Here is a 24,116-nt window from a genome sequence, read left to right as displayed (position 1 = left end):
TTCCTTTCTGGTAAAATGTAGTTTGTCCCAATAGGGGTTACATATTTACTTTATACAGGATCTTTTTACAGAGATGAATGTTAGACTTGCAGGCCGTCTAGGTCAGGTTTTTCTTTTTCTGGTGGGCTCCTTTTTTTTTTTTTTTTTTTTAATATCTGTCCTTTTAATGGAAAGGATTTGAAGAGGAAAAATCATGAAACAAAATTCATCTTAAACTTGATTAGTTTACTGCCAAGTTTACACAAGTATTGTGTGTTATCTGCGGTTCACATTTTCAGCTGTAGCTTCCTCAACGATGTTTTAATGGAGGCTGGAAGAGATCAATAAATGGCTCACTGCCAGGAGGTATTGGCATCATACTAATGCAGTTTATGTGGTGATTCTTGCCTAAGTGTCAATGCTGAAGTATAAATAAATAACCTAACAGTTTCTGTGGGATTGAGACGTACATAGGTTAAATATCCTTATCATGTGATACCTTTACCTTTTGTTTGAAGCTTATCCATAATGAAAGATCCTCTTTTTATGATGCATTAGTGTTAAATATTAATTATCTTGTTTCTGATAATTTTAGTTTTCTATATATAAATATTTGCTACCAATGAGACTACGTAAAAGGCACTAGGGAAAACTTGACCTGAAAATGGGTATTTTTTACAGGCAATGATTATTAAATAGGGATGTAATATGATGAGGAAAGCTCTTTCAATCTGTTTGATGTTAGGCATCACATCTCAAGGCTGGTGGAGGAAGAACTGTGAAATGTTGTAGTACCACTCATTTAACCTATACATCCCCCATTGGAGATGAATGTGTGGCAGAAGTGAGCCTGGGTTAAAAGGCAGCTTTTGGGCTGCAGTTCTCTTGCCTCTTAACCACCACCAAACCTTTGTCTTCTTATGAAGTTGTCCGTATTTTTGTTAGGTCTTCTGTCTGATCTCACCTGACAACAGCACCTATGTTCCGGTGGTATATTAGTTGTACAGGAAGATGTATTTGTTGCCAATGGTCTCATCCATTATGTCTTCTTTTCTTTTTAAAATGTAAGCTTTTCATACAGCTGAGTAACAAATGGACTTTTGGTTGTTTTTTATCTTCCTAGGCAGACAGAAATTTCCTTGTTATCATCTTTGAGGGGGAAATCCAGATGTGTAGTTCTTGGTATCTTTTCTTAATCCTAACCCTCTTGACCAGGTAGGGCAGTAACAATTTCGTATGATGGCCACCCTCTTTTAAGAACAACTGTAATTAATGTAAAGTGTTTCTTTTGTGTGACATAGGTTAGCTATCTTGTAGATGTGAAGTATGGAGTTCATTTGGCTTATCTCCAGAAAACAAACTCAAGGTTGTTTGTGGGTTTTGGATGGGTTGGGGTTTTTTGTGTACAGTATCTGAATCATCACATGGAGCCTTTTTTTTTTTGCTGTTTTTAAGAAAAGCTGAGAGTTTTCCCACTGTATACTTAGCTACTTTTCCTACTGTTTAATATAAAGCGAAACTTAAGAAAACCTGTATGATTTTTATCATCTTAGCCTTTTTTTCTTACACAACTCATTAATACATTGTTTTTTAAAATGCTTTCTCTTATATATTGGTTGCTTCTGTGGTCTGTTACTTAAAGACTATTCAACTTTAATGTGAAATGATCAAGAACAGTTCTCTTGGAAGACTGATAGTTACTTGCATCCTACATACAAGCTACTGAGTGATGCTTTTGACAACCATATTATATATCATATTCAGAAAAATTAAAAAAAACGTATTTTCTGTTCTTTTTCCCATCCTTACCCCCCACCCTGACTTGATAAGTCTTGGTCCACTTGCTAAAGACAAGATTCACATACTAGCGAAAATGTCATGAATTGCTGGTATGTTTGGGGGGGGAGGGGCTTGTGTTCTGCCTTGTCATCTCTTGTTTCTTTACAACTTTAGCTTTTAGCAGCTGCTGTACACAAATTGATGTTGGTACCGAATTATTCCCCATGAAGTATGAACATTATTACTGCATACTGGGATGCAGGCTGTAGAATATAATAACATGAACAAAATGTAATATTGCATGCTGTCATTTTAACCAGACACCCAAATCTCTAGATATAAAATGAACTCCTTTAAAGTGAAGTTCGGACATCAGCACACCACAAAGTTGATTAATATCGCCTTCTGTCAAATAGTGTCTCTCTCGGGCAGCTCACTGTAGATGCTAATCTCCATTTTATTTTTAGCAAGCCATTAGTCTCACAGGGGAGAGTGGGAGTAATTGTCAAAGCTGGAGAAGGACTGCTATTAAACTGAATTGCTGTAGCAGGTGTTGGGTGGGATCTCCTTTGCTTTTATCAATTAGCAACTAGTGGCTTCACATTTTAAAGACATGTGAAAAGCAGCCCTGTCATGCCTTCCCTTTGGCATTGTTAGATTGGGTCTTTCGACAGGTATTCCTTTCAAAGTTTCTGGTTTTTGTCAACATGCAAGAATTTGTACTATGTAAATCCTTTCACTAGTCTTTCGGTTAATTTTTTAGAGGGTTTTTTCTGTAGTGAACTGCGTTCAGCCTGGGCTTGCTAAGGAAGTGAGGCTTTTGTGGCTAGACTTGCCCATCCATCAGTCCCTTTCTCTTAGCTCTTCTCCCTCACTCCAAAAGGAAAAAAAAAATGCACCAACATTTTGGATGTTAACAGGGTGCTGATTTCCATTGGTGACAGAGTTGTAAAGGTCTCAGGATAAACTGTTGTGAAAATTGGTGGTTAAGTAGAGGAGTCTAGACCTTCACTGAGAAACAGTGAGGTAAAACCTAGACCATAGTTGTCCTGGATGGCCAGATGTGCTGCTGCCTGTCGCTTTGCCAGGCAGTGTGCATCTGCAGGCTTGCTTATAGCTGTCGTGTTTCATGGTATGGAAAGGATATGTGGATGTATGAACTAGGGAGAGGAGAGCACTAGGACTGTACAAATAAATGGGGCCTGTTGGTCTCAGTAACCATCAGTAATGTGAATCAGATCTGCAGGGAGGGAGGTGATGGGTTAGTTTCTTTCCATCCTGCACGTTGTCTTCATACCAGTGCTTGCTTTGTCCATCTTTTTCAGTCCACTTTGCTCTTCTAAAGCCAGTGGTGTTTGAGGAGTTTTTTCCTTCAATTATCCTGAAAGGTGGAGCCTACAGATTTGTTAAAACAAAGCTGTGGTTGCATAGAAGCTCCTCAGTTATCTTTGATTTAGCATTGTTGGGAGTCCAATTTAAAAACACCCCCCCCCCCCAACATAAAAACCACTGAGTTTAAGAAAGACAAGATAGGAGAAGAAAAGATAGTACAAAGGAAAACATGGGCTCCTTGCTTCATGTATATCTACACCTAGTCCTGTGGTTTACCCAGACCGCTCCTTTTCTCAGTACTACAATCATGACCAATTGTATCTGACAGGAGACTTATGTAAATTTTATTGATTCCTTTATTGCTACCTTCACTGAGAAGCTTGTTACACACATGTAGATATTCAGGAAGCTCACGGCAGCACAAGACAACAACTCAAAATAAACACAGTTCCCAGCAGGGGAGCTCTTAATCAAGCACTAAGTTGAGAAATCTTTTGCAGAGTGATGATCCAGCTCTTTTTGGCAATGGGATCCGACCTAATTAGGATTAATGCTCTCCTACAGATCATAACTGCCTCAACTTCTGTGAATGAAAAGCAGCTGTTAAAGCACTATATTCATTTGTTAAATAATTGGCCTGCAGAGCCAGCTCCAGGACCTTACATGTTATGAAATTCTGTAAGCTTTCAGTTTGTAAGGAATCATAGAAATAGAATTTAGTTTGGAAAAATCTGGAAGTGTAGGTAACGTTAGTACATTATTTCTTTTCTTCTTTCTGTCCAGTTGTCAGAGCTGTGGGTATCAGATGAAAATGTGGTTGATAAAGCTGCCCCTGTGTTGTGAACTTGGATATTAATCAGATGGCCAGCACAAGTTCTGTGCACTACTGAGATTTCACACATGGATGTTCTGAGGAGGATTTTAACGGTGCACAGGATTTGTGCTTAAATCTTCTGAATCTCTATAGCAAATTCTCTCTCGGTTACTAAACCAGGGCAAAAAATTTTAGTTTCATGCTGCTGTTCTCCAGTTTCAGTGGGTTTTTTTCCTCTTACTGTAAGTTCTTCATCCATGTAGCTATAAAGGTCTGAAATGCCACTGCCTTTTAAGAGCTTTCTTGTCTCCTGCCACTGAAATAGCGGATACCCGGTGATAAAAACAGTACAGGAATACTAAAAATTGAACCTAAAAATATAAGTGGCATCATATGTCCCCTATTGCTGCATTAGGATTTTTGTATCATTTTAATGTAGTTCTAATCACACATTGAAGTTGAAAATACACGTTTCATTTGGATTTTTTTTCTGAAACAGGTTGGTTTTGAACGTTGTCAAGTTTGTCAAATAATGTGAGTAATCAGGCGGAGATACTAATATTGACAATGCTTGTTTATCTATTGCAAAATACCCAATTTCAGAGTGCAAGACATACCTGATCCTTGAGTTTCTTTAGATGGTCTAGTAAGAGGTTACTGGGCAAATGTGTGTTTTCTTTCTCTTTTCATACCTAGTGCATTCCAGTGCCTTATTTAGTAGAAGCAAAAAATCAATCTCAATTTGGAAGAGGAGATTACATTTGCAACTCATTACTTCATCTTTCAAATACATGGTTGTCATGTTTTTATTTGGTTTTTTACTTGATAAGTGAATCAGAGTTGTTCTCTTCTTTGTTGTGAAGCCTTGATACATTCCAGTATGCACCCTTAGGAGAGAGCTGGCAAAGAAAACCATTTTCTGTGCAGGTTATCAGAGCCACTGATAAAAGTTTCTGTCTCTACTTCCCAGGAAACCCCATAGTATTCTTGATTTATTCATGCTGCGTGCACACTTGTATATGCCAATTGCATATCTACAGCTTGATTGTTTTGCTTTTTCTACTGAGGATTACAACTAAATCAGTAATACATTTTATGGATATAGAAGTCAGCTTTGGCCCTTGATTTTGGAGAAAAAGGAAATAACACTGTGGTTTTGAGGTAATTGGAAGACTGTTGAAAATAAATGTATGTAATTATACTGAATATACCCGCATGTATGTATGTTAGATGGAAGACTTGTGAATCATTTTACACTAGATTTTTGAGTCTTGCGTTAATGGTTGACTGTGTATTACTTTCTTCCTACTTACAAAGTAAAAAGATACAAAATGGACCCCTATCTTGGTGAGAAATCCATACTGCCAAGAAGCCTATTTTTATTTGGGCTAATGACTTAATCAGAGAAGCAATGCATAGTATGCTGCATACCACAGTAGTGTGTTCTCTGGCCAAAAATGTAGTCTGTTGGTAACAGGAGCCCCTTAGTGATGAACATTTTTTTTTTTTCTATTCACTTAAAGAATTTACTACCTATCTATTGCACTTCTTGTATGGCACAGCCTGCTGTACTTCTTGGTTTGGTTGTGCACAAAGTGATTATTTCAAGTAATTATTTGACTAAAAGGTCATCTTTGTTTTACTAAAAAAACCCCTTAAAACACCTTGTTTAACACAGAAGACCTGTCATCTTTATCCTGTTCCCACATTTATGTTTTAAAGGTTTAACAAGTTAGAGGATGAATTCTGTTAATTCAAGTTCTACCAATAAGGTTCTTTAATCTAGAAGACTAGAGTGGTATGAGCTGAAAACAAACCAATCCACTGTTTTAAAGCCAAGTGCTTATAAGCCTGAAGTTTGATTTGGACTTCATACCCTGTTAGTTCCTAGGTGCTTGTCATGACGATCTGCTCTCAAATAAAGACATTCTTAGTTGTTGACAGTGTGTCATAAATGAGTTTGCTTAAAAGGATCACCAAATCGTGATTTAATGTAAATTATTTACATTGTCAGTTCATGCATAAAAATACCGTGTTTTTTACTAAAGTGCTGTTTTCTCCCCCATTCTTGTTGCCAACATGTTTTATTTTGCGCAGGTATTTCAAGATATCTGGTAATTCTCTGTATGTACCAAAGGCTTTTCTCTGCTTATTTTCTCCTCTGCTGATTAACTATTGATCATTAGCTGCAGGAATTATGTGCTAATACAGCATCTCTGCTGGAAGTTAGGCTGTTGATCTAAAATAATATTTGTTAGGATCAATACCCTAGAAATACAGCACTTTACTGCTGCCATTTCTCATTATCAGTCATCATCTGTTCAGACTACTCACTGGGTTGTTACACCCCTATATATTACTTGCAACTCAAAAAACAAATACTGTTTCTCACTGATTCTGTTTCTCACAAATACAGGTGGGGTTTTTTTTGGCTGGTCTATATAGAAATTCCTATATAGAAATGATGTTAAAGGTGTATTTTTGTGGTATTGTAAGTACATACATTTTAGCTGCTGTGCTGATACATAACTATTTCTGTTAAGAAATGTTTTTCTTATTAATATTTTAAATAGTTTTCTATTTAGGAACCTTTCATGCTAGATTTGACAAGTGGAAGGATGTATTCACACTCCTTCACAATTAGTTCTCATCATTTCTGCTTCTCAAACTTTTATTTAATCTCTGCACTGTGGGTTGCCTTCTTTGTAAAGTTCAATTTTGGGTCTCTGGTCTGTGTTCTTGATGCTTTTGTTTTCTTCTGTGGATATATCTTAAGGGAGCTCTGGCCACTTGTTTTGAGGGACATGTGAGGTAGGGATGGATGTGTTATTGTGAATGTGAGTTGGGTTCTGCGGGTATCACTAGTGCTGTGAGTTAATGTGCTGCAGCAGGAAGTGTATCAAGCTGGAAATACTGTCCGAACAATGGAAATAAATGAATTACTGTACTTTAAACATTCTTTTTAAAGTTAATTTGATCCCTTCTGCAAATTCTTAAGTCAGATAGGATTACCTTAATTTGCTTTGGGTGTGTAATTTACATGAAAAAACACAGTGCTAAGAACTGAAAAATTAAAATATTTTTCCATTTGTCAAAAAATTGTTTTTGAATCTCTACTAGGAACATGAATACTTTTCACAAAGATTTCAGATGTAACCAAGCTCAATAAAAACTTAATTCTCACAGGAGCAATAATCGTCATATTCAGTCTATAAAATGTAATGAACTGGAAAATTTTAGCATCATGTAACTGAGATTATTACATATATTCAAGGGGGTGTTCCTCTGTCATTCCCAAATGCTGTAATCTCTCAGTCATTGTTTGCAGGAGTAGTAGCGGGAGATCCATTGACTTTCTTTTCGCATGTATTAGCACTAATGCAGCATCCCAGTTCCTTTCTATGTGACTTTCATCCAGGTTATGTTCTGCTTTTTCTCTCTCACTGCGCTTTCTTCTTTTGCTCACATTCCACATACACTTCTGACTAAAATATTTTCTCATGCCATACTTGGAACAGATGACTTCTTGAGGTTAGGTAAAATAGAGTTGGGGGGGGTTGATGCGATGATTTTGTAAGAGTGGGAAGTTATGATACCGATTCTAAAACAATATGGTTTGAAAAATGGCAGTATCAGTCTGTTCCCAGTGCACTGTTTGCACAGTTCATTTCTAATATGTCAGCATCACAGTACTGTGGTATAGTGGCAGTGCACAGCTCTATAACATCTCCTAGTGTATGCAGATTTTTCAATTTAAGATAGGTACTGTTGATGATGTAGTTTGGCATATAATGTGCTTTTCACCTTGAGATCAAAGCTTTCCCTTCTGTTTTAGCAAGAAAGCTTTCACAGTTGGCTGTGATGAATGAATGGATGGGATAAATAACATTAAGAAGAAAAAAGCTGTTATGCTTCTGTCTTCCCCAGGCACATCCTTTCTGTCCTCTGTTTATTTTCTTATTATCCAGACTCTCAGACTGTTAAAAGTAATCTTGTACCTTTCCACTCTTCTGGATTTGATTTATATCTTCCTATTACCTCACATGGCTTTGCCTAAAGGTTTCCTGTTGGGGGGCTGTGAGTGGAGGGTGCCACTCACATTAGCTAATGTTAGCCTGGTGAGTGTGGTTCTGTAGACTTCATCTGTAATCAGTGAGGAGGGAGCCAAAGTCTCCTTTAGGGGGAAATTCAGAGAAGATCTGACTTTGATGCTTATGTTTTAGATTCAGTAGGGTAAAGACAGACAAGGTTTTCAGGGAAAGAGCTTTCTGTTAGAGCAGTTGCTGTGATAGGAAAAATCCTCAAACTAGCTTTTAAAATACCATTAGATGTAGTCCTCTTACTGTGATTGCATACATTTGCAAATTGCCAAAACATGAAAATGCTTATATTTTGTGATTTGACAGACAGTTGGGAATAGGTGACATCTGAGCAATAGGTCTTAAATGAATATTTTGAAGTCAGCTTAGTTCTGAGAGTAATTTAGTTTCCAGAAGCTGCATTAGTGTATACCTCCCCAAACCTGCTGTTGGCATCTCTTCCTAATATGTTCCTTACCTTGGTAGTTTTTTTTTTCCTTCCACAGTTTATTGGCTGCTCTGACCTAATGACCCTTTTTAAAAGTCATTTCAGTAGAGTAGCATGTTGATTTGGGGAGATAAATTTGCAAGACAGAAGTAATAGCTAAGTTTTTAATTCAAACTTATAGCCAATGTAAGTGTAACAGTCTTTAAGGGCTTTACTACTGCTTTTCATCTGAGATGGCAATATAAATAGCATCTATTCCTTTAAGCTAGTTTCTCATATTAATAAAACTTGATAGGTTAATAAATCTTCAGTAAGAACATAAAAATAGCTGTTCTGAATCAGCTGCTATATCTCTTTGTATGGAAGAGAAAGGTGGGAGCAAGCAAATAGTTATACATCTCACGGTATATTTTCCTAGTTTCTAGAAGTCTGAATGAAGAACTTGCTCAACTGCATGTTAAACTATTTGCACTTGAAGCCCTTAATGAGATTTTTTTTTTTCTTACATGCATTAATCTGACTGCTTTTTCATCTAAGTTTTGGCATCCATAAGTAATGGTTATGAGATTCATAGTTGAATTATACGTACTTGTTGGTGGTTTTATAGAAATTTTATGTTTCTAGGGTAACAGAACTGCTTGTAATATTTCAGTTGACACACCACAATTTCGGAGCACATAACTCCACACTCCCCCAAGCTTCTTTTTGCATTTTGGTGCCCAGGAACATTGAACTAAGGTTGTCAGAGATCTGTCTGCAATATCTGCAAATGTTTCTTAAGTCACAAAAAGGTGATTAGGACTTATCACTCCATATGTCTAGTTAGGGAATGTCTCTTCTGTGTATTTATCAACCCTGAAGAAGCAATAAAGTGATACATGCAATTCAGTCATTATCAAGAGAGATCTCTGCAACTCTTTGCCTTCTGCCAGCTGTCGAATCTCTGCCCTGTTGAATCTTTTGTCACCAGCTCAGTTAACCGTACATAATCATCAGACTTTGGTGTCTTACTGTCTTTTCCAGATGATACACAACAGTGTTGAACTGCATGTTGCCCAGTGTTGGTAACCTCTCCTCTGTGGAAGTGATCATGTGAAAGTCCTTTCCCTTATATCCTGTCCTTATTTATTTAGCCATTCATGAGGCCTTCCCCTTTCATCTTCTAATGGTCCCTTTTTCTTTCACAGTCTTTAGCAAGCTTGTCTTTTAGAGGATTTAGGAAATCGGTCACATATGAAACAGATGTGTCTCATACTGGATGATACCTTGAAAGAATTGTGACAGATCTGCAAGGCAGGACTTCTCTCCCCATTACATCATTCTGTTTTGATAAATTAATTTTGGCAAAATTAATTATTGTATTTATTTTTCTTATCCTTAGTGCAATGATCACATAGGAGACTTGCAACAATTTTTGACCAATCAGGAGTATCCTGGGTAATATGAATGCCTTGTGAGAAATCTTAACCTATGTTATATTACATTCTGAAACAGTAATATTTTCGGTTGCTTTCTTGATGAATCTTATCATTGCACTATGAAGGAGTATGAACTATATGTAAACAGTTGAATTCTCTCAGGACTATGAATTCTTCTTAAACTATTTGTCATGTTAGACTGTAAGAAAGGATGGATTTCAACTGTTGTTCTGTGAACCAAATATAGTAGGGTGAGTTGCCTTAAGCAGTTGTTGCATCTTTAATAAAGATTAAAATGAACTGGAAACATCTTGTCTGGCTGTAAAAATTCTCTGGTGATATTTTTACAGCAACAGTTTACAAAGAACAGACACTTAATTATGTATGTGAAGAAGTCTAAAGACTCAAAAAAATCTGTTTTGCTCCAGTGCAGAATTTCTGCCTTCCAGTAACTATATTTTTTGTTGTATTCAGAAAAAAAAAAGAACTTTACTCCCTCTTCTGACATAATGAACTACTCAAGAGTATCAGAAATTTAATCTTGTTTAATTTCAGAAAGAGATTATTTATTCATCATAGTTTATATGTTTGAAATTTACAACTAGAATGATTGCTTATCCTCAGTGGAACTTCTGGCAAGTCTGTATTAATGTACAGGTGAGCAGAAATTTATCTAAAAGCTTTAATTTGAAGAAAACTAAATATTTTCTCTATAAAAGTATTTTGAAGTACTCCTGTGATCTTGGGAGTCAGTGCTCACCAAGCAGTTTTAAAACTGTGTCTTTGAGCCATCTCTCACTACTCAAAAAACAATTTTTTGCCTCACTGAATTTGGCAAATGACTGCATGGTTAGGATGAAGGACAAAGAAAAAAGTATCTGTAGAACTAGCTGTACAATGTTTTTAGGTGTAACGGCTTTTTCCTGCATGTGACCCACTCCAAACAGATTTGTCTGTTGTAATCTCATTGCTATGCTCATGGTAGGCTTGCAGATTAGAGGAGGTTTAGTGAGGGTTACAACCCAAATTGAGCTGATGGGGTCTGATTTTTCTTTTTTTTTCTTAATTTTTCCTTCTCTCCCAAACACATATGTGCACACAAGTTAACATAGTTACACTGGCATCTTTGTGTAAAATCCTGAGGACTTAAAATTCTATACGTATTGAAGAGGATTTCCTTCAGTGAAAAATTGTGTTTTGAGAGCGCTGGTTTCCCCATCTGTGTGAGTTCGTTGTCTACTGGAAATCTCCCTTCTCAACAGGCCTGTGGAAATTCCGAAATTTGCCCCCACTGACAGCGAAGGGCTTTTGTTCAGTCTCATCTCCCGAGACATCTTTCATGTTTCTGCGTAGATTCAAAGCCTGTGGCTTGACACCGCTGTGGCTTACTAGTGAAATAATGGTAACACAACAGAGTTCTTAAAAGTATGTAGAATCTGAATTTTTGAAGTCTGCTGCTGTTGTTGCTGTCTCTCTGCGCTCCCAAAGCACACCAAGTGTGACATTACTACATTTGCCTGTATTCAAACCCCCTGTTTGGGGGGTAGGTTTTGCCAAAGGATGCTTGTCAAAGTATCTGCTGCTGTCATAACCAAGGGGAAATTTCGCTTTATGATGAAGACCTTAATGGTGCTAACATCACACTGGTTACTGAATCGGCTACTGAAATTGTCATAAGACACGAGCATTTTTCTTAAAGGTTGTCCCCAGGAAAAACTCTGTATTCCAGTACAGAAAGATGAGTTGCTTTCAACAGTGATGGTATCATTGAGCAAAGTTTCCTTAATGGAAGGAGGTATAAAACCATTTAATCTTTACAGGGTGAGATCAAGACCTAATTTATCTTGAAATGTGACAAGCTGATTGTAGAGTACAGGTATGATCCCTTTCTGATCAGAAATCCTACCAAGAATTTATTTGCAATGCTTCACAATTGCTGACATTTTCAAGAAGTTTTCAGATATTGATCTGCCTAACAGATAGTATGTGATACTGATAAAATTCCTGTTTCAGAGTAATAGAAGAGTATATAAAAACCAAAAAAGAAAGTGTGCATGCTTAAGAAGATGCAGCCCTGCAAATTGAAGAACGCACATTTGGCTTCAAAGTACTGTTTGTGTTACTAAAAACTGAGAAATCCTAGCAGGGCCTTCAGCTTGTGAACAGGAGACGTAGCTCCAGCTGGTGCAGTGGGAATCACTTCAGCTCTGTGTGAGCGGGGAGGTGCGTTAGCCTTCAGAGTCTGCTTTCTGCAGCAGCTCTGCAAGGGCCTGGGGGTTGCGGTGGCAAGCGGAGCTGAAGAGGATGCTGCAGGTGTCACCATACTCTGCATAGGGACGAGCCACAGCCTTTATACTGATGGATAGTTCAAGCCGATTCCTGTGGTTTCAAGTTGGCTGTTAAGGCTTTTACAAAGCCGTGCATGGCTCAGGGAGGTCACCCAGCAACGTGTACGCCTCAAGGGTGAAAACTGGTGCAAGAACAGTATTTCTCTTTTTCAGAAAGGGTTAAGAAACATTCTTTCTGAACTGTTATCAACGTGATTTTATATAATGAACTATAATCAGAAATAGTATGCTGGGCTGATTAAGGCTGTTGATGCAATGAAACAGGAATACACCCACACATGTACTTTCTGTAGGTAATTTGCTTTTGAAGGTTTAGTATTGGAATCTAAATGATTTGAAATCTGTTTTCATTTTCTAAAACGTTTTGCATGCATGTAAACCAGGAACAGATGTAGATATTTCCTTTTACTGACCATGCCTGGAAAAAAAAATCATATGAGCAAAAAGGCTTTTGCATTGTACTTCCTTAGTTTTTCATGCAAAAATCTGAAGTAGACATGCTGGACTATGGGATTCAGTTAGAAAGAGGTAGGTTTATTTTTCTTGTTTCTGCCAGATATTGTAGCCCAGCTTATAGAAAAGACAATAAATCTTCTAAAGAATAAATTCACTGGTCTTGGGCTGTAAGGACAGTTGGTAAAAGACACCTTTAGTGTTGTGAAACCTGAGGTGCACCTGCATGGACAGGTGGGCAGGTCAGACACACACAAGTTTACTTACACTTTGAGATAACCAGCAACATCCGACCATCCACCTACATTTGCCTCTTAAAATTTAAGATGTCTGGATGAAGTGCCAGTACTGCTGGCATATGTGTGCTTGTAGTAGACTGATTCTTATTTAAATTGCAAAGTGTGTTTTTTAGGTGTCAGTGCCACCTTGCTTGCTCTTTTCAGTTTGTATCCTGCTTTGCCAGCTTGACTGTCTGGATTCGTGACCAGAATTGCTTATGTTACTTCTCCCTAGTATTGCAATTTGGCGTAGGTCGCTTTACACAATGGTTGGGCCCAAATTTTTACAATCAGTCCTTGAGAGTTGATGTATATAGCCAGCTAGGTATCATTTTCCCTTTGTAGTTACTGGAGATAACTGTGTCTTCAGCTGGGTGACTTGTATAGCTATCTTTAAATTTAAAGTACTGCCTGTTTGAATGTTTTCAATTGCTTTTATTATATAGTATATATTAGAACTATAGAACACGATGTACCTACATCATCAAAGCAAAGGGTGTCATCTACCTGTTGGTCACTGCTGAGATCTGCAGAAGAGAGCATTTCAAAATAATGAAAAACCTTTTCTCGGTTTTCAGCATGTAGAGTTATTCCTCTAGTTAAGTCTTCTGAAATCCCACCTGAACACCCACTCATAGCACAGTGCTTTCAAGAAATGAATCAACCGAAATATTTATATCTAGCTTTATTATTTTCTAAATCATAAATGTTGCAATTGTGCAGCATGCAGATTTCTGCTGAGTAACTATATATTTTTGCAGGTAATCTTTTTTTCTTTTTCCACATTGTTTTATTCATGCTTATTAGGATTTGAAGCATTTTAGATGTAGAAGAATAGTTTAGGTACAACCAGTCTGGCTTTTGTCTTGTGTTCGTGTGTGCATTCCCATATGCAATAGGAGAGTATCATTAAGATACTAATTAATTTAGCAAAGTACAAGGCTTCTGTAGTTTTACTGTATTCCCTGCTAGGTTTTTAGTGCTGTTTACTGGTTTATCTATCAGTCTTTTGCATTTCACATTGAAAGCTTCAGACATGCCTTTCGATTTTTAAGGTGATATCATTAACAGATGTAACACACTTTATTGCCTGGTGCCTAGTGCTCAGAAATCAATTTCAGTTGTTTACAGATCCCATCTGTATTTTTCTGATAGGTTTTCATACCCAAAACATTAGTGAATGCTTGCTTAAGACAGTGTTTCTTTTAGTCTTAAAGTTAAAGGACCCTGGAAGTACCAACAGGAAAATTAACAAAAGCCATATAGAGTCCTATGTGGAGGTTGAGCTGTTTATTCTTTTATAGCCATAAAGATGGTGTTTTGGAAAACAAATGTGTAGTACATGTGGTTGTCAAAGGATGGAAAGCTCTTCATATGTGTTTTCTCAAAAATAGCAAAGTGAATTGTCCCCAGGGACCTCTGATGTCATGCCTGCTTATGTTATATAAGAGTTAAAAACCTAAAAGCTTTTTTTCCTGGTGGATTTATGGTGCCTCATAAGTTTAGATATACACAGCATGTGTGTCAAATGGTAACCTAAGATGGTTTTCCTTTTTGGTCTGTGGGATGATCCCCATGCTTAGTTCTGAATGAAACCAAACATAGTAAATATATTCCTTCATCAAGGTTTGTAACCTTTTTAGTTCAGCAATATCCATTATATTGGAGGGCTGAGAGGTGTTGCCATAAGCACTACTTAAAGAATATGTAGTGACTTACTGAATTGGTTGCCATGCCTTCTAGATGTACAACTTAATTGTCTGAAGAAAAATGTTATTTCATGTCGTTATAGTTTTTATTTGCATGTATGCATAAAGTAGACTTCAGAAAACACAAAACATGGTTCCAGAAAGAAGATTGCACCCATTCAGTTTCCCCCTTTAGGGTGGAATATATTGGAGAAATTCATCACACAGTAATCATCAACATCAGTAAAATACTGGTCTAGATGTTTGCTAATGTTAGTAATTTAGAATCCTTTGCCAATTAATACAGAACTAATTTTTAAGCCTGTTCTAGTGAAAGGACACCAGAGTCTGGCTTGTAAAAGGGACTGCTGTTTGTGAGTTAAATGATTGCAGGAAAAGTATGAAGCTGATGGTCTAAGAGAAAAAATGAAAAGAATGGAAAACATGAGAAAGTGAAGAGTTGCTGGGAATTATTTTTGTTTTCATATAAAATCTGTTGCTCTCTAATTTTTTTTATCTTCTAAGATCAGTATCTAAATAAGAACAGTTATAACTTTTTTCTTTAAACCCTCACTTTTAACCTACCCTGAGGGCATTTTATTTCTTTTGATTTTTTTTTTTATTCTACAGTTTTAAATCAAGTTCTTTACACCAGTATTCTGTTGAGGGTTTAAAACTGTAGTAATACAAAGCTTGTAATTTTATAAAAAGTAAACTGGCATGTTGTTGAAAAAAATATTAATGAGTTTTCAGGTTCTTTTCCAGAAGGATTTACAGTGGAAGGCTGTGGAGGTTTCTGCTGAGTGCCTTTCAGTTTGAATGTTCCAGTTGTCCACAATCATAAAAGAAAAAAAAAATTCAAAATATTGTCCAAGGTTTTGCTTACAAGTGTGCATCCTCCTTTAAAGTTTTTAATTTACTTCCTTTCTTGGTGTTTCACACCTGACTGTTTGTGGCAGTCTCCTGAAGCAGAAGCCACTATACTTCTTGCAAGGATTATTTGAGGATTACATACTTCCCTATCTGTTCAGACATATGAACTGTTAAACAGATCTCTCTTACTCTCTGTAGCCCTTGTATGACTTTATAGTCTGGACTGTGATTTTCGGTATCTTAATTTTTATGCTGTCTGTACTTGACCAAAGTTTGAATGATCTGAATACCTAATACACTTCTACTGTGGAGCCTATCCCAGGTTATTAGGTTCTGTAATTCAAAATTTCCTGTAGAAACATACAATGAAAATTTGGTGGCATTAGGTTTAAAATTGTTCGCTTTTCTTAATATAACAGTAGTGAATGCAGATTGATGAAGTGTATAAACCATTAGTAGTTGTGGGAACAATTGTTTAAATGACGTCATGACTAATTACAGTGTGTGGTTATATTTATGTACTTTTGTCTACAGTATACTCAAACTTGCTTTCAAAAGCATTCACAACTTGTGTGTAAATATATGTAGATATATGTATACAAAAATATTCATGGTATATGTACCTACACACAGAATCAAGACACCTTTTTTAGGGGAAAATACTTTGTGTATGCTATCACAAAAGAATACCATTTAGACCAACAGACCTTTTTAATAGGTTATACGGAAGGAAAATCTTTTTTCTAGCCATCTGCTTTCAAAATACTTTATTTCTATAGTAGTATTGAACTTTGTTTTTTCACTTACATAGTGCTTCATTTTATCTGTATAACTTCTAATAGCTTTCTGTTGTTTTTTTCTAATATGCAGGAATTGGAACAGACTCGAGTCAATAATCTGCTTTGTGTTGTCGGGCCAGTAGATAAGGCAGCAAATTCATTGAACAGCTATTAGTTATTTGGAAGCTTGAAAAAGATTGTTTGCTTGATGAGATGCTCAGCTGTCTTTTGAGTGGCTTTTGCTGAGAGAGGAAAGCATGGTCTGAAATTCAAATGGATGGTGTCTGTTCTACTCTGGTGGGGGCTGCTGCATGGCAGAGGTGTCCCTGGGTTGAGAAGGAAGGATTGTAGAGGGCAATAGCTGAGAGTGCCAGCAGCTGGGCTTAAAGTGAGAAGATGGTATGTGACTGGGTGCTGAGGAGGCCTGGGGCACAGGTGAAGGAGTGATGGTGATGCAGGAATTGGGAACAGCTCATGTGGGTATTGAGTAATAATCTCCCTGCTCCTAATTCTCCTCTGCAGTGCTGGAGCAGTACTTTTAAAGCAGGAGCAGAAGTTGCAGGAGTGTGTTTAGGAATGTGTGTGAATATGAAACACTCTAGGTGGTTAATACGGGGGTTGCTGGGAATAAAGCCTATTAATTTTAGGTAAAATTTAACTCTCACTTCTGAAAAGCTGCTTTTGTTTCTCCCTTAAACACATGACTCTGTGATCAATCAGCCTATGGAGAAATGGTATTCTGTGGAGGTTTGAGAGCTGGGTGACTTTCCTGAAGACAGTAGAACAGCTCCTTGCAACTCTTTTGCCAAATCACAAATTTAGGGAGAAGCAACTGCAGTGATAGAGCAAAGAAATAAAATGGTGTTGGGAAAAATACTTTAAACACTATCAAAATGATGGGTTTATATTTTTTAATAATCCTATTACCAAATTAGGGACCTGTCATTAAAACAATTAGCTTTGAGTTGCACTCCAAACTACTTAGAAGCAACTGGAAATTTAAAAGTAGTATGTGGAACACTCTTTCCCCCTCTTCCAGACTGAGGTCTCTTGCTCAGCTCTGATGTTTGTGGGATGCGATGAGGTGCGTGGCGATGACTGTGACTGCTGGCACTAGCGTGCCAAGTGTGGCCAGCAGGAACATGGCGGGTGGCGCAGCACAGAGACCACAGGCTGAGCTGTGTCTCTGGGTTGGTACCGAAGCTATGCCAGAAACAAACTTGTGGCCGGGCTGGAGGAGGGTGGTGGCGAATGAGCCTTGGTGCTGCAGAAGTATGAGCAAAGATGCAAACCTCCGGAAAGTGCATTCGTGGTACTTACCGTAATGTATGGCGATGTGCTGAACTGTACCCATACCGGCAAGTATCAGCCCATTTCCTTTGGGGTTTGTTCCTTGGTCTGGGTTTTTTTTGTGTTTGGTTTTGGTTTCTGACTGTTCATAGGTCAGAGTCTCACAGTATCAGAAGTTAGTCATTGATTAACTTGGGCTCTTTGCAGGTAAGTAACTTTTACAGGAGTCCACACACCAGAGAGAGCAGTCTCTTTCTGGAACTATTACCTAGGGATGCAATATATCAACAGCTAGAAACACAGAAGAGAAACATGTCTTTGGAAAAAAAAAAAGGGCGGGGGGGTGAGGGGGTGTAAGTGGAACTCTTCTATAGTTGCTAAAAATTTACTTTCTTGAGAGGTGGTATCTGGGAACTAGAATATTTTGCTCTCATGTTTTGGCACTGGTTTAGAGTTACTTCCTAGAGAGCAAGCACTGCTATCAAAAATATTGTTGTTAACAATCTCAGACCAGTCATAGAATACAGTATAGCATCCAGTAAGGTTTGTCAGCATCTTTTTTTTCAGATTGTGTAAGTTAGCTTCTGGGAAAGGGATTCTGCATTTGATTAACTGAGTGACACTGGTACCAAATTGGAGCATGAGTGTTGAAGTAGGAATAAGCATGTGCAGTCCCTTTTCTCTCTCTCTCCCTCTCTCAGTTAAAAGGAATTTTAAAAGGTTTGTTTCAGCAACAGTTAACTTGTACACTTGAGTATTGTGATATCCTTGTCCTGATTAATGGTTACAAAAGTGATGTGAAAACAGAGGACACAGTTCTGGCTTGAGATGTTGTGGTGTTTACATGGAGAATAATGAGTAGGAGATCATAATGGAGAAAATGTGCTGAAATGCACAGGTAGGGAATTACTGTCCCCTGTGTTCATATATCTGTCTCAATTTGATAGCTTTTATTATGCTTCATTTAACATCCTGTTAGGTCATGAACATTTTACCACAGACTGCAAGTGAGAATGATTATTGAGTGTGACTTCATGGTCTTCTGCGCAGGGAGGCCAGCTGGTTCATTGTACTCTGAGCCAACGGACGGCTTGTGACTGTGTTTAGCAGGGCTCATAACCTGAGGGAGCAAATTTTGCCGAGTGCCACAGTGCACGAGTTCAACCTTGGCACCCCTCTCTAGTGACCTCACACCCTCCAGTTATTTCCCATGTGGCAGAGCAAGCTTGTCTTTGTAGAAAGGCATGCTGCAAGAGCATAGAAGCTGATGGGAGTAATTCACATTAATTACTATTACATCTTAAAATCAATGTAACTTTGCCTAAGTACATATATATACACACACACACAAAGTTCACAGTAGTGTCAGCTTCTTCAGCAGAGAATGAAGTTAAGAATAAAGCACTATTAAATCTCTGCAGATGAGGTGATCTACTGAGTGATCGTTGTGTATATGGCAACAGATGTCACTCAGTTTCTTTAGAGCAAAGGTTTTCTTTTGAGGGCTAGGGAGCAAGGAAACATTCAGAGAAAAAGGTAGAAACACAGACTTGCTGACATGTAGATTAGTGACAAATTTTGTAGGTAACATAAATTGGGGAGGTGGGGGAAGAAGAAAGAAGAGTTAGGGGAAATCTTGTCTTTCATCCTATGCAGAGCTGATAATTGTCACAAATTCAGCTAACACAAAACCAGCAATTCCTCTAAGTGTAACAAAAATAAAACTGATAAGCTAGTAAAATACCAAACACTAGTCTTCAAATAGCCTTTCAGTTGATAAAAACCTTCCTCTGAAAAATGAACCCTTTAACTTTCCTCCATGTGTAATGATATAAGTAATCCTAGGAAGAGAAGAATAAAGTTAATAATAGGTAACCACATAAAGCCAAGTATTTCTAAAGATTAAATTGAATTTTTCTCTTCTGAGGAATTAATTTTATGAAATTAGACATTATTTTGTACATATAATAACGTAATTGGCTGATAAATTAACACACACACACACCCATTTGATCAGTGTATAATTCAGGTAAGAATTTGTGAAACAAATAGATAAGCTTTCGTATATAAAATATTTTTCATTGTTCTCATTTCTTTTTCTGGTTTCAGCGGAGCTGCTAGTTTTCAGGTTTTATGGCAATGCCAGTTCTTTTCCCAGTAATAGTAACAAGGGTTACTACCAGTAACGTGTGTGTGTTACACTGCATTTCACAAGTTGGCTAAATTTCAGTAAACCCTGTGGAATAGAGATGATTTTACACTTTTAAAAAACTATTCGCGTGTAAAATGTTATTCTGAGCTCCTTATCCTACAGTTTTCAGTATTTTAAAATATCCTTGGTAATATGTTTCACTTACCATCCTCTTATATTTTATTGTTCGGGGTGGGGTAGGGGAGTGGTATGGAGGCCTAGCAAAAGTGAGACTTCTCTGGAATATGAAAACAGATTCCTTCCCTCCCAAATTTTTAATTATAAAATGCCACTTTTTAATGAGGGCTGATGGTGATGTATGAAGTCTTTCCTCTGGAATATTATGAATCATAAATAATTTGGTGCCCTGTAATCTATCTGTGTCAACATCAGAGCATTAAGATCATTAGCATCTGTGATCCTACAATCTGAAGTCTCAGCATGTTCCTAGCAGATAACAGAGTAATTATTAAATCTCTTTGAGTAAGACTTGGTTGTGGGTAAAATCACTACTTTGTGAGGAAAAAGAGCACAATCCCACATAAACTAAATCTAGGAAAAACTATCATAGAAGGTCTCTGAATTGATGCATTAAGCTTGATCTATTTTCCATTCATCTGAACAAGCAGATGTTGAATTATCTTATTTGGCTACCTGAATCAAAGATAGAAACTGATTAGTGTGCTGTAGTTTAGGCTTTTTTTACTACCCTGAGTTGACTGGAGCGAGACATTTCTTCTTAATCAGCTGCTTCTGTTCGCTTCTTTGTAATCCAGAGGCCTATGGATGAAATCTTGACTGGTAGGTCTTCATTTTCCTGGTGGCTAATATCAGTCATGAGGAAGAAGAAATCACAATCTCTTGACCTAACTGTCTTTTAAGAGTGACGTAGGACTGCAAAACTATCTTGGGATTTGTTTACAAGGACCTTTTTCAGTTTGATTGGAATGGTCCTATGTCCTACACCTGGAACCCTGGTTTTGGAGGAGGGAGCAAAGTGAGGACAGCTATAAATAGAAAGGGGGAGAATGAAAACAGGTTTGTCTGTAGCTCATTTTGAGTTGAGAATTGACAAAAGGTCCTCTGGTGCTGGTAAAAAGCAATGAGTAAACTTTGTCCTATGGATTTGAGACCCTTTTTGAACAGATCCTTGGGCTGCTTTACTAGTTATTGCATCCAATATGATAAGCAGATCATTGGTTTTTCCAAGCTTTATTCTCTTAACTGGTTTTTATTTGATATAATTGTTACTAGATTTTCATGGACCTCTTTGTAGTTTTTGCATGTGGTTTTAATTTACAACTTTTCGTATGTAGCCATTTATCTGAGTATTTTGTTGGTCTCCTCAATTAGTTCAGATTAAATGGAGAAGCATATGTTTTCTTGGTTATGCTAGTTTGTCCTCACCATATTCTTTTCACATAGATATTCATAGCTCTGCCTTGAATTATATTTTTTCTATAGTAACAAAATAGGAATAGCTACTCTTCACAATTACTACTCTTGTCTTTAGAAGTAGGTACCATACTGTCTTATCTTGCAGTTGTAACTAATTTTAATAGATTACATATTTTGTGTTAGCAATTCTGCTACTTAATATTTAACTTCCTGCAGGTATTCCAGTTCATAATATCACTGATGGTCATTCAAATAAAATGCGATTCGCCCTGTCTTTAATGCTGTCATGTTTTGCAAGTAATGAATATGAGAAAATGTTAAAGTACAGATTGCAGTTATTGTTCCTTTCCTATTAAATCTGATGACCAGTGTACCCAGAGTCTATACTTTAGGAGTTTTTAATGTTATCAAATGTTGTATTTTCACTTTATTTTGATTGGAGCTAATTGAACCTTTTAGATCAGACTGTTAGATCTCAAATTAGAAAACCAGGACAGGAAGGTCTAGGGAAACAACCACAGACAGGTAGTTAAAGTCTCCAGAAAATTTGACATAAGCGATTTAATTCATGTAGACACAGGCAAGGGGTGGAGTTCAGTTCTGGAGTTCAGAGTATGATATTAACTGTTACCTTAATCATTTATTGTCTTATTTCAGCTGCTACAGCAGATGAAGTAGGACAGTTGCAAAAACCTGTAAAGCATGAAACAGCTGGTCCCCAGAGTGAGACATCCTTAATGCTGAGTCAAGGAACAGCGAAAGTATTTCCTTTGGAAAATGTGTTGTGTGGTCACGTAACTAACAACATACAAAAGATCACGAATAAGTTCCACAGACTACTTAGTTATATTTTTTTCACATGTGATTCGATGTATGTTTTTATATATATCCTTAATTATTTACGATTGTTGTTTTGGAAATTTTTAAAGGAAAAATAATAATCTGAGATGTGGGTGAAACTGGTAGCATTTGGATGCTTGTATGGTTAACACCAAGCTTGGGAATTGTTAGAGCTGCTGTGTGAACGTCTGCCCTTAAGTTAATGAGAAACTTGTACTAGTAGGTTATCTGTTCCTGTAAGGACCAGCGCTTGAGGGGGAGGAGATGTATACTTTGCTTTGAGCGATACCGACAGTGGAAGGGGAATGGTGAGGGTCAAAAATCTTGGCTTTCATTGCAGGCAGTGAAGAGGAGTATGTGGTAGTGGACAGTTGTACTTCTGCCTGTTTTATGTTCCACCCTCAACTTGACTCTTCCTTCGCTATCACTTTTAGCCTGTTTTCCTCCTGCCCTAAATCCTTATCAGTTTTCATTCTACTTCCTTCCATTCTGCCTATAAACTGAGCCTGCATAGCTCTGTAGAAAGGGCTATGCAGTGTTCCCATTTTGTAAAGCTTATTGCATAAATGATATTTGCTACAGCATCGTTGAAAAGCATAGACAGAACATTAGGTTATGTGATGGCACACAGTGTTTGCATTCTTCCTTCCTTGATCTGATTTGTTCATGAAGTTGTTTTACCAGCTTGATCAGTTCTTAGGCTGGAGAGTGTTAGAAATTAATAAAAAGTTACAGCTGAAAATTCTATAGTCTTGCAACAGCTGCATGAATAGATTGCCTTTCTAAAGGTGTTCTAATTATATAGGTAGAAAAAACTTGTTTCAGCAGTATCGTAGCAGAATTACAAGGAAAGTAACTGTGCTTATGTAAATGGCTGTGCAAATACAATAATAGCGTAGATCACTCGCACCGCTCTAGTTATGTGCGATGCAGTCAGCTTACATTTTAAGTATCCCTTATGTGTTCAGCTTTATATAAATAGCAGCTATTTCAAAGAGGTGCTGTCTATGGCAAGTGAAGTTAAAACAGGCTACCTTTGGAGACAGAAAGTGCCCTGGCTTGATATTTAATTAGTGTGGAGCAAAGTACTCCATAGTTTTGAGAAGAGACTGCAGAAAGTACTAGTTTCCCTGGAAGCATTAGAAAGCTTTGATTTATAGACAATACTGCATTGTTAACACGGTGCTGGTTCAGCAGCATTTCTCTGCACACATTTGACAAATATTTAAAGGCCACATTTTGTGTAATTGGTTCAACCTTTGAAAATTATTAACTTCTTTGTGTTAAAGGATGTACACAGCAATGCAAGATTTTATCTTGACAACCACATGCTTTTGTCTTCTACCAGCAAGGATGTACTTGTGGATTTTTTTTTTTTTTAGCTCCTCAAAGGGGTGGTATACTAAATGCTTTGTAATCACTTTGGTACTGATGAGGTATGGGAAGGCATTTAACTTCCACGGCTTTGTAAAGCTGGATTATACAGGAGCTCTGGCAGACAATATTTTGTTAGCCAGGGAAATAAATGGAGCTTTTCAAATCAAATTATTTAAAAGTATGTGTTTCTATTTAGCTTCAGTCTTTTTATATCTTGTGAAATCTGGGCAGAGATAATAGATGCTTTCTGGACTATCCAGCTAATCTTCAAATAAAGCTGTGCAAAACACAAAATAAATGGTACTGATCGCCATTCTCTTTATTATCATTCTGTAATCTTTTTGCTAATTAGCTTCCTTCCTTTTTTTTGTTAGCATATTATAGTTACTTACATTAATGGAAAAGTTGAATAGGCATTGTTAATACCTAATTGCTACTTGGATGTGTGACTTGTATATGATAAATTCTTTAAAACGTTTATAAACAAATTTGGAGTCCTGATCTGACTCCTCTGTAGCTTCTACAGGAAATGTATGCTTGTATGTATCCTTCGGCTGAGGAAATTAACACCCTACTTGTGCTTTGTAAAACTGGCCGCTAACCCAACTAAAAAGTATTACTAACCAGTCCATAAGGAAAAAATTGTATTAGGTGTGAAGTCTAAATGTAAAAGTACTTTTTTCAGAAGGCAGACGAACAATATCTAGAAAATTCTTCATCACCGTATAACACAAATCTGTGGTTTTGAGATG

General features: G+C 37.2%; 1 protein-coding gene across 8 annotated transcripts in view; it reads left to right on the top strand.

The window, feature by feature from the left end:
• The window catches only part of SIPA1L1 (signal induced proliferation associated 1 like 1), a 223,384-nt gene that overhangs the window by 119,536 nt on the left and 79,732 nt on the right, over positions 1-24,116 (top strand). The window lies entirely within an intron of this gene.

Source organism: Strix uralensis, chromosome 4 (genome assembly GCF_047716275.1).
Source record: "Strix uralensis isolate ZFMK-TIS-50842 chromosome 4, bStrUra1, whole genome shotgun sequence".
Lineage (NCBI taxonomy): Eukaryota > Metazoa > Chordata > Aves > Strigiformes > Strigidae > Strix > Strix uralensis.
This window is presented reverse-complemented; position numbering and strand designations above follow the sequence as displayed.